We start from the raw sequence: 17,505 nt of genomic DNA, 5'->3' as shown, positions 1-17,505 counted from the left end.
AATAATTTATCAAAAATGTATACTGAAACCCCATGTGAAATGTTGCTGCCTCACTACAGTATGTACAAATAAATATCATGTTGGTTTAACACATCTCTTTCTTTTTCTAAATCTTGTCTTATAATGTGCTTTATTCCAATTGTTTTCTGATGCAACTTTCCATGAACACGTTTAGCAAAACTTAATGTTCCCAGTTCTATTTGTTTTCTATAAAAGCACTTGGTACTTAGGGCTAGATTACAAGTGGAGTGCTAATTTGTCGCTTTTACGGGCGCAATTAATAACCAGTCATTACAAGTGGCTGGTTATTGATACCATGAGCTTGATACCATGAGCTTGCTTAGCGCTCTGACAATTAACCAGAGGTCAGACCTCTGGTTATGTAGAATCTGCTAACTTTTTAGTTACTGTTTCCTCACTAATATTACCTTTATCTTAGGAAATTAGGACATTATTTCTTTTATTAGACAGAAAATAAGTAGTTACTGACTAAAGTAAGGGAAGGAAAGGGGGAAAGGAGAGAGAGAGATATGGAATGGAAGGGGAGAGGTGAGTGAGGAGAGAGCTTAGCCTACATACAATGGCAACTAACTAATTTATATAGGTATTCATTCTCTCACACAGCCCAGCCCAGCCCAGCCCAGCCCACACTAAGCTGTAAATTCCTCAGTCAGAGACAAGATGAAATCATTAGATCAATGGGGGTAGAACAAATCACTTTCTTAGGGCATTGGTTGTAGGAACAGAATCTATTACAGATTCCAAAGGAGATAACATCAGGGCCTTGTAGTTTATGACAACATATGTGCTAAAATGCTAAATATTTGTAAGGGTTGTAAAATTTATTTCTAAAGACTGTGATATTCTTTTAATGCATTGTTTACATAGGCCTAGATTTGGAGTTTGGCGGTAGCCGTGAAAACCAGCGTTAGAGGCTCCTAACGCTGGTTTTAGGCTACCGCCGGTATTTGGAGTCAGTCAAAAAAGGGTCTAACGCTCACTTTTCAGCCGCGACTCTTCCATACCGCAGATCCCCTTACGTCAATTGCGTATCCTATCTTTTCAATGGGATCTTCCTAACTCCGGTATTTAGAGTCGCGTCTGAAGTGAGCGTTAGAAATCTAACGACCAAACTCCAGCCGCAGAAAAAAGTCAGTAGTTAAGAGCTTTCTGGGCTAACGCCGGTTCATAAAGCTCTTAACTACTGTGCTCTACAGTACACTAACACCCATAAACTACCTATGTACCCCTAAACCGAGGTCCCCCCACATCGCCGCCACTCGATTAAATTTGTTTAACCCCTAATCTGCCGACCGCCACCTACGTTATACTTATGTACCCCTAATCTGCTGCCCCTAACACCGCCGACCCCTATATTATATTTATTAACCCCTAATCTGCCCCCCACAACGTCGCCGCCAGCTACCTACAATAATTAACCCCTAATTTGCCGACCGCAAAGCGCCGCTACTTACGTTATCCTTATGTACCCCTAATCTGCAGCCCCTAACACCGCCGACCCCTATATTATATTTATTAACCCCAAATCTGCCCCCCACAACGTCGCCTCCACCTGCCTACACTTATTAACCCCTAATCTGCCGACCGGACCGCACCGCTATTATAATAAAGTTATTAACCCCTAATCCGCCTCACTAACCCTATAATAAATAGTATTAACACCTAATCTGCCCTCCCTAACATCGCGAACACCTAACTTCAAACATTAACCCCTAATCTGCCGACTGGAGCTCACCGCTACTCTATTAAATTTATTAATCCCTAAAGCTAATTCTAACCCTAACCCTAACACCCCCCTAAATTAAATATAATTTTATTCTAACGAAATAAATTAACTCTTATTAAATAACTTATTCCTATTTAAAGCTAAATACTTACCTGTAAAATAAACCCTAATATAGCTACAATATAACGAATAATTACATTGTAGCTATTTTAGGATTAATATTTATTTTACAGGCAACTTTGTAATTATTTTAACCAGGTACAATAGCTATTAAATAGTTAAGAACTATTTAATAGTTACCTAGTTAAAATAATAACAAAATTACCTGTAAAATAAATCCTAACCTAAGTTACAATTAAACCTAACACTATACTATCATTAAATTAATTAAATAAAATACCTACAATTATCTACAATTAAACCTAACACTACACTATCAATAAATAAATTAAATACAATTCCTACAAATAACTACAATTAAATAAACTAACTAAAGTACAAAAAATAAAAAAGAACTAAGTTACAAAAAATAAAAAAATATTTACAAACATTAGAAAAAATTACAACAATTTTAAACTAATTACACCTACTCTAAGCCCCCTAATAAAATAACAAAGACCCCCAAAATAAAAAAATGCCCTACCCTATTCTAAATTACTAAAGTTCAAAGCTCTTTTTACCTTACCAGCCCTGAACAGGGCCCTTTGCGGGGCATGCCCCAAAGAATTCAGCTCTTTTGCCTGTAAAAAAAACACATACATTACCCCCCCCCAACATTACAACCCACCACCCACATACCCCTAATCTAACCCAAACCCCCCTTAAATAAACCTAACACTAAGCCCCTGAAGATCTTCCTACCTTGTCTTCACCTCACCGGGTATCACACCGATCCGTCCTGGCTCCAATATCTTCATCCAACCCAAGAGGGGGCTAGACATCCATCATCCGACGGCTGAAGAAGTCCAGAAGAGGGTCCAAAGTCTTCATCCTATCCGGGAAGAAGAGTAGATCCGGACCGGCAACCATCTTCTTCCAAGCGGCATCTTCTATCTTCATCCGATGAGGACCGGCTCCATCTTGAAGACCTCCACCGCGGACCCATCTTCTTCCGACGACGACTTCCCGACGAATGACGGTTCCTTTAAGGAACGTGATCGGAACAGCCAATAGAATGCGAGCTCAATCTGATTGGCTGATCGGATCAGCCAATCGGATTGAACTTGATTCTGATTGGCTGATTCCATCAGCCAATCAGAATTTTCCTACCTTAATTCCGATTGGCTGATAGAATCCTATCAGCCAATCGGAATTCGAGGGACGCCATCTTGGATGACGTCCCTTAAAGGAGCCTTCATTCGTCGGTAGTCCGTCGGGCCAGCAGGATGTTCCGCGTCGGAGGTCTGCAAGATGGATCCGGAAGAAAGAAGATTGAAGATGCCGTTGATAGAAGACTTCAGCCGGATCATGGACCTCTTCAGCTCCCGCTTGGATGATGACTTCAGCCGGATCATGGACCTCTTCAGCTCCCGCTTGGATGATGACTTCAGCCGGATCATGGACATCTTCAGCCCCCCGCTTGGGCTTGGATCAGGACATCGGAGGAGCTCTTCTGGACCGATCGGTGAACCTGGTATGGTGAAGATAAGGTAGGAAGATCTTCAGGGGCTTAGTGTTAGGTTTATTTAAGGGGGGTTTGGGTTAGATTAGGGGTATGTGGGTGGTGGGTTGTAATGTTGGGGGGGGGTATTGTATGTGTTTTTTTACAGGCAAAAGAGCTGAATTTCTTGGGGCATGCCCCGCAAAGGGCCCTGTTCAGGGCTGGTAAGGTAAAAGAGCTTTGAACTTTAGTAATTTAGAATAGGGTAGGGCATTTTTTTATTTTGGGGGTCTTTGTTATTTTATTAGGGGGCTTAGAGTAGGTGTAATTAGTTTAAAATTGTTGTAATTTTTTCTAATGTTTGTAAATATTTTTTTATTTTTTGTAACTTAGTTCTTTTTTATTTTTTGTACTTTAGTTAGTTTATTTAATTGTAGTTATTTGTAGGAATTGTATTTAATTTATTTATTGATAGTGTAGTGTTAGGTTTAATTGTAGATAATTGTAGGTATTTTATTTAATTAATTTAATGATAGTATAGTGTTAGGTTTAATTTTAACTTAGGTTAGGATTTATTTTACAGGTAATTTTGTTATTATTTTAACTAGGTAACTATTAAATAGTTCTTAACTATTTAATAGCTTTTGTACCTGGTTAAAATAATTACAAAGTTGCCTGTAAAATAAATATTAATCCTAAAATAGCTACAATGTAATTATTCGTTATATTGTAGCTATATTAGGGTTTATTTTACAGGTAAGTATTTAGCTTTAAATAGGAATAAGTTATTTCATAAGAGTTAATTAATTTCGTTAGATTTAAATTATATTTAACTTAGGGGGGTGTTAGTGTTAGGGTTAGACTTAGCTTTAGGGGTTAATACATTTATTAGAATAGCGGTAAGCTCCAGTCGGCAGATTAGGGGTTAATGTTTGAAGTTAGGTGTCGGCGATGTTAGGGAGGGCAGATTAGGGGTTAATACTATTTATTATAGGGTTAGTGAGGCGGATTAGGGGTTAATAACTTTATTATGATAGCGGTGCGGTCCGCTCGGCAGATTACTGGTTAATAAGTGTAGGTAGCTGGCGGCGACGTTGTGGGGGGCAGATTAGGGGTTAATAAATATAATATAGGGGTCGGCGATGTTAGGGCAGCAGATTAGGGGTACATAGGGATAATGTACGTAGCGGTGGTTTACGGAGCGGCAGATTAGGGGTTAATAATAATATGCAGGGGTCAGCGATAGCGGGGGCGGCAGATTAGGGGTTAATAAGTGTAAGGTTAGGGGTGTTTAGACTCGGGGTACATGTTAGGGTGTTAGGTGCAGACGTAGGAAGTGTTTCCCCATAGACAACAATGGGGCTGCGTTAGGAGCTGAACGCGGCTTTTTTGCAGGTGTTAGGTTTTTTTTCAGCTCAAACAGCCCCATTGTTTTCTATGGGGGAATCGTGCACGAGCACGTTTTTGAGGCTGGCCGCGTCCGTAAGCAACTCTGGTATCGAGAGTTGCAGTGGCGTTAAATATGCCTGTACGCTCCCTTTTTGGAGCCTAACGCAGCCATTCTGTGGACTCTCAATACCAGAGTTATTTTAAAGGTGCGGCCAGAAAAAAGACAGCGTTAGCTACGCGGGTCGTTACTGACAAAACTCTAAATCTAGCCGATAGTGTTTGATCAGATTTCCAACTTTTTTTCACAAAACTTTATTTTGTCACCTCTGAACTGGAAAAAATATTCAAAAAGAATTATGATTATCCTAGTGTTATGAAGGAATCATGTAGATTTTATTAAACAGACAGACAAATATTTAGATTTTTCTTTTCTTTTACTGCTCGGATAGCAATTAAAAGCATAATAACATTAAACAAGAAAAACATAAACAGTGGAAAGCAAAGAGTCCAACAGAGAAAATAGTCCCTGAGTAACAATACCAAATAGTGACCAGTCGGGTATGTCCCATGAACCATATAATAACCATACATCCAAAATTCCTCCTCTTTGCTCTTGGATGCTAAGGAAAGAAAAATTGTTCCTTTCTGAGAAAACTTGAATGAGACATAAACAACAAAGTATAATAAACAAAATCAGGAAAAACATCTTGAAACTGAAGAGATTCCTCAAAACCCAGGAGGGATGAGAAGATGGAGAGACTTGGGATGAACCTTGAAAAACTTCAGGAACTTGAATAAGTGGTAACTGTTGATTGAGAATCTTAGGAGGTTCAGAAGTTTGGTGTTGTAGAATTAGGTTCTAAAATATATAACACAAGGTTAAAATATACATAAAATATGAAGTAAAGGGGAAGGGAGAGACGGGTGGGAAAATATTTGTCTCTGTCTGTTTAATAAAATCTAGATTATTCCTTCATAACACTAGGATAATCTTAATTTTATGACAAAGACTAAGGGGCCTATTTAACAAATGTCTGTCGGACCTGATCCGACAGTGCGGATAAGGTCCGACAGACATCTCTGAATGCGGAGAGCAATACGCTCTCCGAAATTCAGCATTGCACCAGCAGCTCACAAGAGCTTCTGGTGCAATGGCGACCCTGCAGACTTGCGGCCAATCGGCCGCCAGCAGGGGGGTGTCAATCAACCCAATCGTACTCGATCGGGTTGAATTGTGGCGATTCCTGTCTGCCTCACCAGAGCAGGCGGACAGGGTTATAGAGCAGTGGGCTTTAGATCGCTGCTCCATAAATTGTGTTTCTGGCGAGTCTGAAGACTCGCCAGAAATACGGGCCTTCAAGCTCCGTTCGGAGCTTGAAAGATAGGCCCCATAGACTTCATATTTTGCTAGTTTAAAGCCAAGTGAGTAATGAAACCAAATAAGCAGGAATTTGATTAGACAGTTAAAAAAAATGTATCTGAAAGCTTGGGCAGAAGACCACTCAGCAGCATTAAGAATCTCTTGAAGAAAAACAGAGTTAGAAAAAGCTTTAGAAGCTGCTGCTTCTCTAATTGAATGAGCTGAGAAAACATTCTCAATACCAGCTAGAGTCATGACCCACTTAACTCACCTAGCTATAGATGCAGAAGATACAGGAAGGTGGGTAAAGTAAAGGAAATGAGTAATTGTTTAGAAGAATAAGTTCTGAAACTGGCAGTTCTTCTTTTGTATTCTTTTAAACATAAAACAACACAAAATTGGGGTTCCTTAGGAAAGTAAAGATAAAAGAGGTTAGTGGAAGAGGTTTTAGTTCTACAAGAAATGGGAAAAATAACTCCTTGAGGGGAAAACATAGTCAATGGCCCTAACATCAGCCTCAATGTTGACACCAAATACTGGTAGCTCTTGGCTGACTCACCTTGGGACATACAGGTGTGGTAGCACAAGATGTAATGCTTGTGACTCCAGATATCCCATACTTTTTCCTCTTACATGACAGGGGAACACTTTAATACCAAGGGTTGTATTAATTATGCACCTAGATGTGTTATCTATCTGGTGGAATGTACACAATGTCAGAAACAATATGTTGGTATCACAATGAGACGAGTAAGAACCAGGATTAATGAACATTTGGGTAATATTTGTAGGAATGAGACATGCACTGCTCTTTGTAGGCGTTTTGTCCAGGTACATAACACCAATATACAAACATTTAAATGAAAAGCTATTGAATTAGTGAACCTGCCAAAACGAGGAGGGGAGAGGATATTACTACTGGCTAGGCAAGAGGTCTTTTTGGATTTTTAAACTCCAAACACAAGTTCCTAGTGGATTTAATTCAGAATACAAGGTTATCAATTATTGGTTATAGGTGTGTATCTTTATAAATGTTCACATACACTCTGTTTTTGCTTATTGTGGGCAATGTTTTCTGACCATTTGTGCATGTGTTTTCTGATTATATGTGTATGTTTCACTCATGTATATGTATATATGTGTCTACACATACATTGCTATGTGCATATAAGTATATATATCCATATATACGCCTAGATTACGAGTTTTGCGTTAGGGTCAAAAAGCAGCGTTGGCCAGTCATAACACTGCTTTTTTACGGCCGCTGGTATTACGAGTTTCCGTAACTCAACAAAAATATCCATCTACGCTCAAATCATTAATGTCAACCCAGACCCAGTAGTTAACATATACCGAGAACAAAAACATCCACGAATCACAATAAAACATTACACAAGCTACACTTACACTCATACAAACACTACACTATATTTATTTTTATAATTTCAGGTCAAAATAGAACGGATCAAAATTACGAGATCTCGGGTGTTTAAAAAAAAAGCCCAAGAAATCCATTTTCCATTGACTTACATAGACAGACGGGAACAGACACTCATATAGCTACATATAACTACAAATATTATCACATACATACACTAATCGATATATACAAACAATATACAGCACATTACATACACAAATCAGATTTTTAGTAGGAATTTAACACGATTTAGCTACTTTTTCACACAAGGACATGACGTCACTCACTTTACGCTCAAAACAAGTCTTGGATTTTATTTCTACACACATTTTTCTCCTCCATTGACTTCTATGGGGAAGACGTGCTCATGCACGCGACAACCAGATTTACCTAACGCACGGAAAAAGCGTAGACAAGAAAACTTGTAATACCAGCGTTAAAATTGTGAAACTAACTCATGCTTTCTTGCGTTAGTACCGCTATGACAAATAGAGCAAGAAATGACTAGTTCCCTATGGAGTTATGGCTTTTACTTCTGCGAAATTCACTACAACATCAAATTGTTATATAAAATTACATTATTTCAAATACAAATCACCATCAACAATACCAAATATTTTTGATCAATTACATCAGATTTAAACGGACAGAAAAATAATTTTAACATTTCATTATTCACAAACAGTAGACAATTGGAAACACGTTTTATTTACCTCTATTATAGCATTTCATTTATTCAACTCATATGCTTGCATGAATAGCATATCTACATAGGCTTACATGATCCTTAATGGATGCACATACATTATTTTTATCATTCACTCATACATGTGCATTGATATTATGGCCAAAAAAACACATTAGATTCTCTCTATGAATCATGAAACATAAAATATGTATTTTCTGTCCCTTTAACATCACGATTCACTCAGAATATACCATTAGGAATTACGTACAAAAAGAACATCATTAGAACAGATTACAGCTGTCACTTTTTGGGAAGGAACAACAATGCTATACTGCTTTATATAAGTCAGCATATGTGGGAGACAATCACAATATATACGTATATGTACATAACACGCATCACGCAACCACAAAGCACACATTTATATTTTAATCATCACACAATAACAATGTAGTAAAATACAACAACAGAATGAGGATTTGATAACTAGACAGGCAGGGTGATAATATGATGACGTCATTAGAAGCTTCAACCATACACATTACAGCTTTAGCACAGTACCGCCTCTTTCAGAAGTTTAGCACTCAATACTACATATACGTAAACGAGAGTTTGGAACATCATTATTATTGCGATTTTAAAGGGACGCGTACAATATTGACATCTCGCCAATCACTTATATATACAATACTAGAGATGTCAGCCGGAAGATCTTCATTATTATTGCGATTTTAAAGGGACGCGTACAATATTGACATCTCGCCAATCATTTATATATACAATACTAGAGATGTCAGCCGGAAGATCTTCATTATTATTGCGATTTTAAAGGGACGCGTACAATATTGAAATCTCGCAAATCACTTCTATATACAATATTAGAGATGTCAGCTGTTACTTTATCATTTACAAACAATATTGCAGCAACATTGATCGATCAGATTCGATGCCATTATACACAAGTATGCACTTTCATTCATGTTAGCGTGGACGTGTGCTTTTTACTATAAGATCGCGTTTATTAAGTATTTATTACGCATATGAACAAACATTACAAAGATGCATTGTATATGTTAGATTTTACACTTTCACATTGCGATTCATTGGGGGAAAACAAAATTTCAGCAAACACCTAAAAAAAAACTCCCTCTTTGAAAGCATTTGCTCCGCTCACATACAACCAAGTGAATACAATCAGCAATCATTACGAACTCACTACCATTGGACTAATTGCACTATAAATCCCCCAAACAACATGGCCAAAGCGTTCCTTGTGATCAACATTGTATCAAATCGATTTTGTGTTTTTGCATACCTTGTTACTCCTTGTGCGTTTGCTCTGCTGTTTGGCTTTGTGCTGCTTAGCTTGGCAAATATGGATGATGCTCAGTTAGATGCTGCTGGTGCTGCTGCACAAGTAGTGTTGAATAGAATCAGGCGGGCTCAGCGGCTCCAAGAGAGACAAAGGGCTTGTTTGGTTCGAGGTCCTCCTGTTCACAGGGTGAGGCCCACCTTGGACAACATGAGTGACTTAGAGGTTTATGACAAGTATAGGCTTAATCGCGAACAGCTCATTGGCCTTTGCAATGTTCTTAGACCTCATATGGAGCCACGTAGACATATGCAAATGGCAATCCCTGGTATGACCAAGATGCTTAGTTGCATACACGTCCTGGCCTCCGGGAGTTTTCAATCTGGAGAGGAGTACCTGCATGGGCTTGCTCAGGGTACCTTCTCTGTGGTTTTTGACAACTTTCTGGACGCCATGGTACGAGTCAGTAAGCTTTACATAGGATTCCCTCAAAATGATGGTGATAGGAGGCACCAGAAGAGGGAATTCTTTGTTATAGCTCGAATGCCCAATGTCTTGGGAGCAATAGATTGCACCCACATTGCGCTGCGTGCTCCAGAACATGACTTGCCCTTCCGAAATCGCAAACACTTCCAGAGTCTCAATGTGCAGTTTGTTTGTGACGCACAGATGCGGATTATGCAGGTGTGTGCGAATTTCGGCGGGGCCTGTCATGATGCCCGCATCCTCAGACAGTCGTCCCAGTGGCGGCAGTTTGAGGGCAGACAGTTTCCCCCTGGGTGAATCGTTGGTGAGTATTTGTGCACAACATGGTTAATTAGTTAGACAATTGCCACTGTAGTCTTAAAAAAACAGATATGTAGCATGTCTTAGCTTAGATGGGCAGATAGAGAATGCTATTTAACCATTTAATTGTCTCTTTCCTCAAATGTCTAGTTTTAGCTCCAAACAGATATGTAGCATGTCTTAGCTTAAATGGGCAGCTCTACGATGCAATTTAACCATTTCTTTCTCTTTTAGCAAATGTCTGCTTTATGCGAAATACGCTTATGTAGCATGTCTTAGCTTAAATGGGCAGATAGAGAATACGATTTAACCATTTAATTGTCTCTTTCCTCAAATGTCTAGTTTTAGCTCAAAACAGATATGTAGCATGTCTTAGCTTAAATGGTCAGATAGAGAATGCAATTTAACCATGTCATTGTCTCTTTCCTCAAATGTCTAGTTTTAGCTCCAAACAGATATGTAGCATGTCTTAGCTTAAATGGTCAGATAGAGAATGCAATTTAACCATGTCATTGTTAGTGATGTTGCGAACAGTTCGCCGGAGAACAGTTCCCGGCGATCTTAGCTTGTTCGCGTTCGCCGCGGCGGGTTAACATATGCGATGTTCAATCCGCCCCCTATTCGTCATCATTGAGGAAACATTGACCCTGTATCTCACAGTCTGCAGACACTTTTCAGCCAATCAGCAGCAGACACTCCCTCCCAGACCCTCCCAGCTCCTGGGCAACAGCCATTTTAGATTCATTGTGAACCTGCATTCTTAGTGAGAGGAGTGATAGTGCTGCTGCTGCTGATTTTATAGGGAAATTGATAGCTAGGCTAGTGTATTCAGTGTCCACTACAGTCCTGAAGGACTCATCTGATCTCTGCTGTAAGGACAGCACCCCAAAAAGCCCTTTTTAGGGCTATAACTTCAGTTTTTTTTTTTTTTTTTTTTTTTTTAATCTAATTGCATTTGCCTGCCTGTCAGCCTGTGTGTCAGGCTCACAGCATATACTGTGCCTACTTGCTCACTGCCACCACTCATATCTGGTGTAACATTAGTGTAAATTTAAAAAAAAAAAACTTTTGCATCAGTTTGCTAGTGTAATCTAATTTCAGTTGCCAGCAGGCCTGTGTGTCAGGCTCACAGCATATACTGTGATTAATTGCTCTGTGCCATCACTCATATCTGGTGTAACATTAGTGTTATTTATTTTTTTTATTTTTTTTACATCAGTCTGCTAGTGTAATCTAATTTCAGTTGCCAGGCCAGCCTGCCACTGCCAGCCTCAGTGCCACCACTCATATCTGTTGTAACATTAGTGTAAATCTTTTAAAAAAAAAACTTTTACATCAGTCTGCTAGTGTTATTTAATTTTAGTTGCCAGACCAGCCTGCCACTAGTGCCAGCCTGTGTGTCAGGCTCACAGCATATACTGTGCCTACTTCCATCCTCAGTGCCACCACTCATATCTGTTGTAACATTAGTGTAATTTTTAAAAAAAAAAACTTTTACATCAGTCTGCTAGTGTTATTTAATTTTAGTTGCCAGGCCAGCCTGCCACTGCCAGCCTGTGTGTCAGGCTCACAGCATATACTGTGCCTACTTCCTCAGTGCCAACACTCATATCTGTTGTAACATTAGTGTAAATTTAAAAAAAAAACCTTTTACATCAGTCTGCTAGTGTATTTAATTGCAGTTGCCTGCCTGCCAGCGTGTGTGCCAGGCCCACTTGCCAACTAGTGCCACCAATCATATTTGTTATAACAGTAGTGTAAATATTTTTTTTAAAAACTTTTTTGACTGTGAAACATCAGTCTGCTAGTGTAATCTAATTGAAGTTGCCTGCCTGCCTGCCAGCGTGTGTGCCAGGCCCACTTGCCAAGTTAGTGGCACCACTCATATTTGTTGTAACAGTAGTGTAAATATTTAAAAAAAAAACTTTTTTGACTGTGAAACCTCAGTCAGCTAGTGCAATCTAATTGAAGTTGCCTGCCTGCCAGCGTGTGTGCCAGGCCCACTTGCCAAGTTAGTGGCACCACTCATATTTGTTGTAACAGTAGTGTAAATATTTAAAAAAAAAACTTTTTTGACTGTGAAACATCAGTCTGCTAGTGCAATCACATTGCAGTTGCCTGCCTGCCAGCGTGTGTGCCAGGCCCACTTGCCAACTAGTGCCACCAATCATATTTGTTCTAACAGTATTGTAAATATTTTAAAAAAAAACTTTTTTGACTGTGAAACATCATTCAGCTAGTGTAATCTAATTGCAGTTGCCTGCCTGCCAGCGTGTGTGCCAGGCCCACTTGCCAATTTAGTGTCACCACTCATATTTGTTGTAACAGTAGTGTAAATATTTTAAAAAAAAACTTTTTGACTGTGAAACATCAGTCTGCTATTGTAATCTAATTGAAGTAGCCTGCCTGCTAGCGTGTGTGCCAGGCCCACTTGCCAAGTTAGTGGCACCACTCATATTTGTTGTAACAGTAGTGTAAATATTTAAAAAAAAAAACTTTTTTGACTGTGAAACATCAGTCTGCTAGTGCAATCGAATTGCAGTTGCCTGCCTGCCTGCCAGTGTGTGTGCCAGGCCCACTTGCCAACTAGTGCCACCAATCATATTTAATCTAACAGTATTGTAAATATTTTTTAAAAAAACTATTTTGACTGTGAAACATCATTCAGCTAGTGTAATCTAATTGCAGTTGCCTGCCTGCCAGTGTGTGTGCCAGGCCCACTTGCCAAGTTAGTGGCACCACTCATATTTGTTGTAACAGTAGTGTAAATATTTTAAAAAAAAACTTTTTTGACTGTGAAACATCAGTCTGCTATTGTAATCTAATTGAAGTAGCCTGCCTGCCAGCGTGTGTGCCAGGCCCACTTGCCAACTAGTGCCACCAATCATATTTGTTGTAACAGTAGTGTAAATATTTAAAAAAAAAAAAATTTGGACTGTGAAACATCAGTCTGCTATTGTAATCTTATTGCATTTGCCTGCCTGCCAGCGTGTGTGCCAGGCCCACTTGCCAAGTTAGTGGTACCACTCATATTTGTTGTAATAGTAGTTTAAATATTTAAAAAATAAACATTTTTGACTGTGAAACATCAGTCTGCTTTTTTGTGTCAGGCTCACAGCGTATACTGTGCCCACTTGCCCAGTGCCACCACTCATATCTTGTTTAATAGTAGTGTAAGTGTACATTTAAAAAAAATAAACTTTTTGGATTGTGAAACATCAGTCTGCTTTATTGTGTCAGGCTCACAGCGTATACTGTGCCCACTTGCCCAGTGGCACCACTCATATTTTGTTTAATAGTAGTGTGTCTACATTTAAAAAAAAAAATGACAGGCAGAGGCAGGCCACCCCGCAGGTGCCGTTGTGGTCGTGGTGCTGTGATTCCCTTTGACCCTACAATAATGCACAGTGTTCAGAGGCCACGTGCCATGAACGCAAAAAGTTCTGAGGAGGACCTAGTTGAATGGCTAACACAGGACACCCAATCTTCTACAGCTTCCGCTCCTAACCTTGACGCACCATCCACCTCCAGCTTAGCTTCAGGCACCTCTCAAGTGACCAGTGCCACTCGCCCGCCTGCCGCCACCACCAACACTAGCACCACAGCCGCTTCACATGGTCTGTCAGCGGAGTTATTGACACATCAGTTGGAAGAAATGAGTGATGCGCAACCATCATTGACAGAGGATGTAGATAACAGTGATATGTCTCAGTCAGGCAGCATTACAGACATGGACGTACGGTATGATGATGATGGTAATGTTGTACCCGCTGCTGCTTCCTTTGTTGATTTGTCAGATACAAGTGAAGCGGTTGATGATGATGCGTCCGTGGATGTCACGTGGGTGCCCGCTAGAAGAGAAGAAGAAGAGGGGGAAAGTTCAGATGGGGAGACAGAGAGGAGGAGGAGGAGACAAGTTGGAAGCAGGGGGAGGTCATCGCAAGGAGCTAGTGGCACAGACAGCATGCATCGGCACCCAGGGTCAGCCAGACAGCACGCCAATCAACGCATGCTGTTGCCACCACCAGAATGCCGTCATCGCAAAGCTCAGCAGTGTGGCATTTTTTTTGTGTGTCTGCCTCTGACAACAGCGATGCCATTTGCAACCTGTGCCAAAAGAAACTGAGTCGTGGGAAGTCCAACACCCACCTAGGTACAACTGCTTTGCGAAGGCACATGGTCTCACATCACAAACGCCGATGGGATGAACACATGAGTAGAAGCAGCACACAAACTCAAAGCCGCCATCCTCCTCCTGGTCCAGCATCTTCAGCCACGTCAACCACTGCTGTACTCCTTGCCCCCTCTCAACCATCCACCACTCTTACGTAGCGGTTCCTGGTCATCTGCCCACAGTCAGGTGTCTGTCAAGGACATGTTTGAGTGTAAGAAGCCAATTTCCCAAAGTCACCCCCTTTCCCGGCGTCTGACAGCTGGCTTGTCTGAACTCTTAGCCCGCCAGCTTTTACCATACAAGCTGGAGGAGACTGAGGCGTTCAAAATTTTTTTATCTATTGGGACACCGCAGTGGAAGGTACCCAGCTGAAATTTCTTTTCACAAAAGGCAATCCCCAACCTGTACTCGATTGTGCGAAAGGAAGTAATGGCATGTCTGGCACACAGCGTTGGGGCAAGGGTCCATCTGACCACTGATAGTTGGTCTGCAAAGCATGGTCAGGGCAGGTATATCACCTACACTGTGCATTGGGTAAACCTGCTGACGGCTGACAAGCATGGAATGTGTGGCTCTGCAGAGGAGTTGGTGACACCGCCACGACTTTGTATGTTTGTCAAAAGACCCCATATGAAGAAATAAAGGTTTTTTAACTATTGGTGGCTGGAACAAATCTTTTTTGCTACTTGACACCACCACGACTTGCAGGCAGGCCTGCTGCTACCTCCTCTACTCCTCCTACTCCTTCCTCTTCCATAACCTCTTCCTCGGCTGAGTCCTCTTCTGCTGCTGCTTCTTGCTCCACATCAACGGCACCCCCCCCCCAGCTCCCCAGGTACTATTCAACATCCCAGATACGGCAGTGTCACGCCGTCTTGGGGTTGACTTGCCTGAAAACAGAGAGTCACACCGCACCAGCACTCCTGTCCGCCCTGAACGCACAGGTGTATCAGTGGCTGACTCCGCACCAACTGGAGATTGGCAAAGTTGTTTCTGACAATGGAAGTAATTTGGTGGCGGCATTGAAATTGGGCAAGTTGACACATGTGCCGTGCATGGCACATGTTTGTAATCTGATTGTACAATGCTTTGTGCATAAGTACCCAGGCTTACAGGACATCCTGAAGCAGGCCAGGAAGGTGTGTGGCCATTTCAGGCGTTCCTACACGGCCATGGCGCACTTGTCAGATATCCAGCGGCGAAACAACCTGCCAGTGAGGCGCTTGATTTGCGACAGCCCGACACGTTGGAATTCAACACTCCTAATGTTCGACCGCCTGCTACAACAAGAAAAAGCTGTTAACGAGTATTTGTATGACCGGGGTGCTAGGACAGCCTCTGGGGAGCTGGGGATTTTTTTTACCACATTACTGGACGCTCATGCGCAATGCCTGTAGGCTCATGCGTCCTTTTGAGGAGGTGACAAACCTAGTCAGTCGCACCGAAGGCACCATCAGCGACATCATACCATTTGTTTTCTTCCTGGAGCATGCCCTGCGAAGAGTGCTGGATCAGGCCGTAGATGAGCGTGAAGAGGAAGAGTTGTGGTCTCCATCACCACCAGAAACAGCCTTATCAGCAACGCTTGCTGGACCAGCGGCAACGCAGAAAGAGGATTGTGAGGAAGAGGAGTCAGAGGAGGAATGTGGCTTTGAGGAGGAGGAAGACCAAGCACAACAGGCATCCCAGGGTGCTCATTGTTGTCACCTATCTGGTATCCGTGGTGTTGTACGTGGCTGGGGGGAAGAAGATACCTTCAGTGAGATCAGTGAGGACGAGGAACGGGACATGATTAGCTCGGCATCCAACCTTGTGCAAATGGGGTCTTTCATGCTGTCGTGCCTGTTGAGGGACCCTTGTATAAAAAAGCTGAAGGAGAACGACCTGTACTGGTTGTCCACGCTACTAGACCCCCGGTATAAGCATAAAGTGACTGAAACGTTACCGAATTCCCGCAAGTCGGAAAGGATGGAGCAGTTCAAAAATAAATTAAAAAGTATGCTTTACACAGCGTATAAGGGTGATGTCACAGCACAACGGGAATCTAACAGGGGAAGAGATGAAAGTAATCCTCCTCCTCCCACGACCACGCCGGCAAGGACAGGACGCTTTCCAGACATGTTGTTGATGGAGGACATGCGGACCTTTTTAACTCCTATGCATCGCCACAGCCCTTCGGGATCCAGCCACAGAGAACGACTCAACCGACAGGTAGCAGACTACCTCGCATTAACTGCGGATCTCAACACTCTGAGGAGGGATGGACCCCTTGACTACTGGGTGTGCAGGCTTGACCTTTGGCCTGAGCTATCCCAATTTGCAATCGAACTTCTGGCCTGCCCCGCTTCAAGTGTCCTGTCAGAAATGACCTTCAGTGCAGCAGGAGGTATTGTCACTGAGAAGAGAAGTCGCCTAGGTCAAAAAAGTCTTGATTATCTCACCTTTATTAAAATGAATGAGGGATGGATCCCGAAGGGACTGACATTGTGCGATACATTCGAGTAAAAAAGGCCTCATGAGATGAGCTGCCTTGGGCTACAAATGGTACACACGCTGCTGTATTTTATCTTTGAATGCCGGATGACTTGCGTGACTTATCTGCCAACAACTAGGGTTCAAGCCCCAATGTTTTAGGGCACTTTCTAACTGTCAAACAAACATCAATTTTTCTGGCCTCTGCTACAGCAGCGTCTGCAACAATAGATAATTTTTCAGGCATTTGTACATGCCTAATTTTTCTGGCCTCTGGTGCTGCACTGTGGCTACAAAACCCAAACCAAAAAAAAGGCACATAACAGGGATTAAACTGTTAAGAATAGTACTACTTAACAAACCACTCATATCTGGTGGCACAGTAGATTGCACGCGCAGTGCCCCAAATTTGAAGTAGGAGGACCGACCAAGCATCTTTTTCCATCTCACGGTTCCTAAAAATTATCTCCGGGTTCCTAAAATCGATGCCATACCTGTACTCGATTGTGCAAAAGTAAGTCATGGCATATGGGGTCTTTCATGCTGTCGTGCCTGTT

Source organism: Bombina bombina, chromosome 2 (assembly GCF_027579735.1).
Source record: "Bombina bombina isolate aBomBom1 chromosome 2, aBomBom1.pri, whole genome shotgun sequence".
Taxonomy (NCBI): Eukaryota; Metazoa; Chordata; class Amphibia; order Anura; family Bombinatoridae; genus Bombina; species Bombina bombina.
This window is presented reverse-complemented; position numbering follows the sequence as displayed.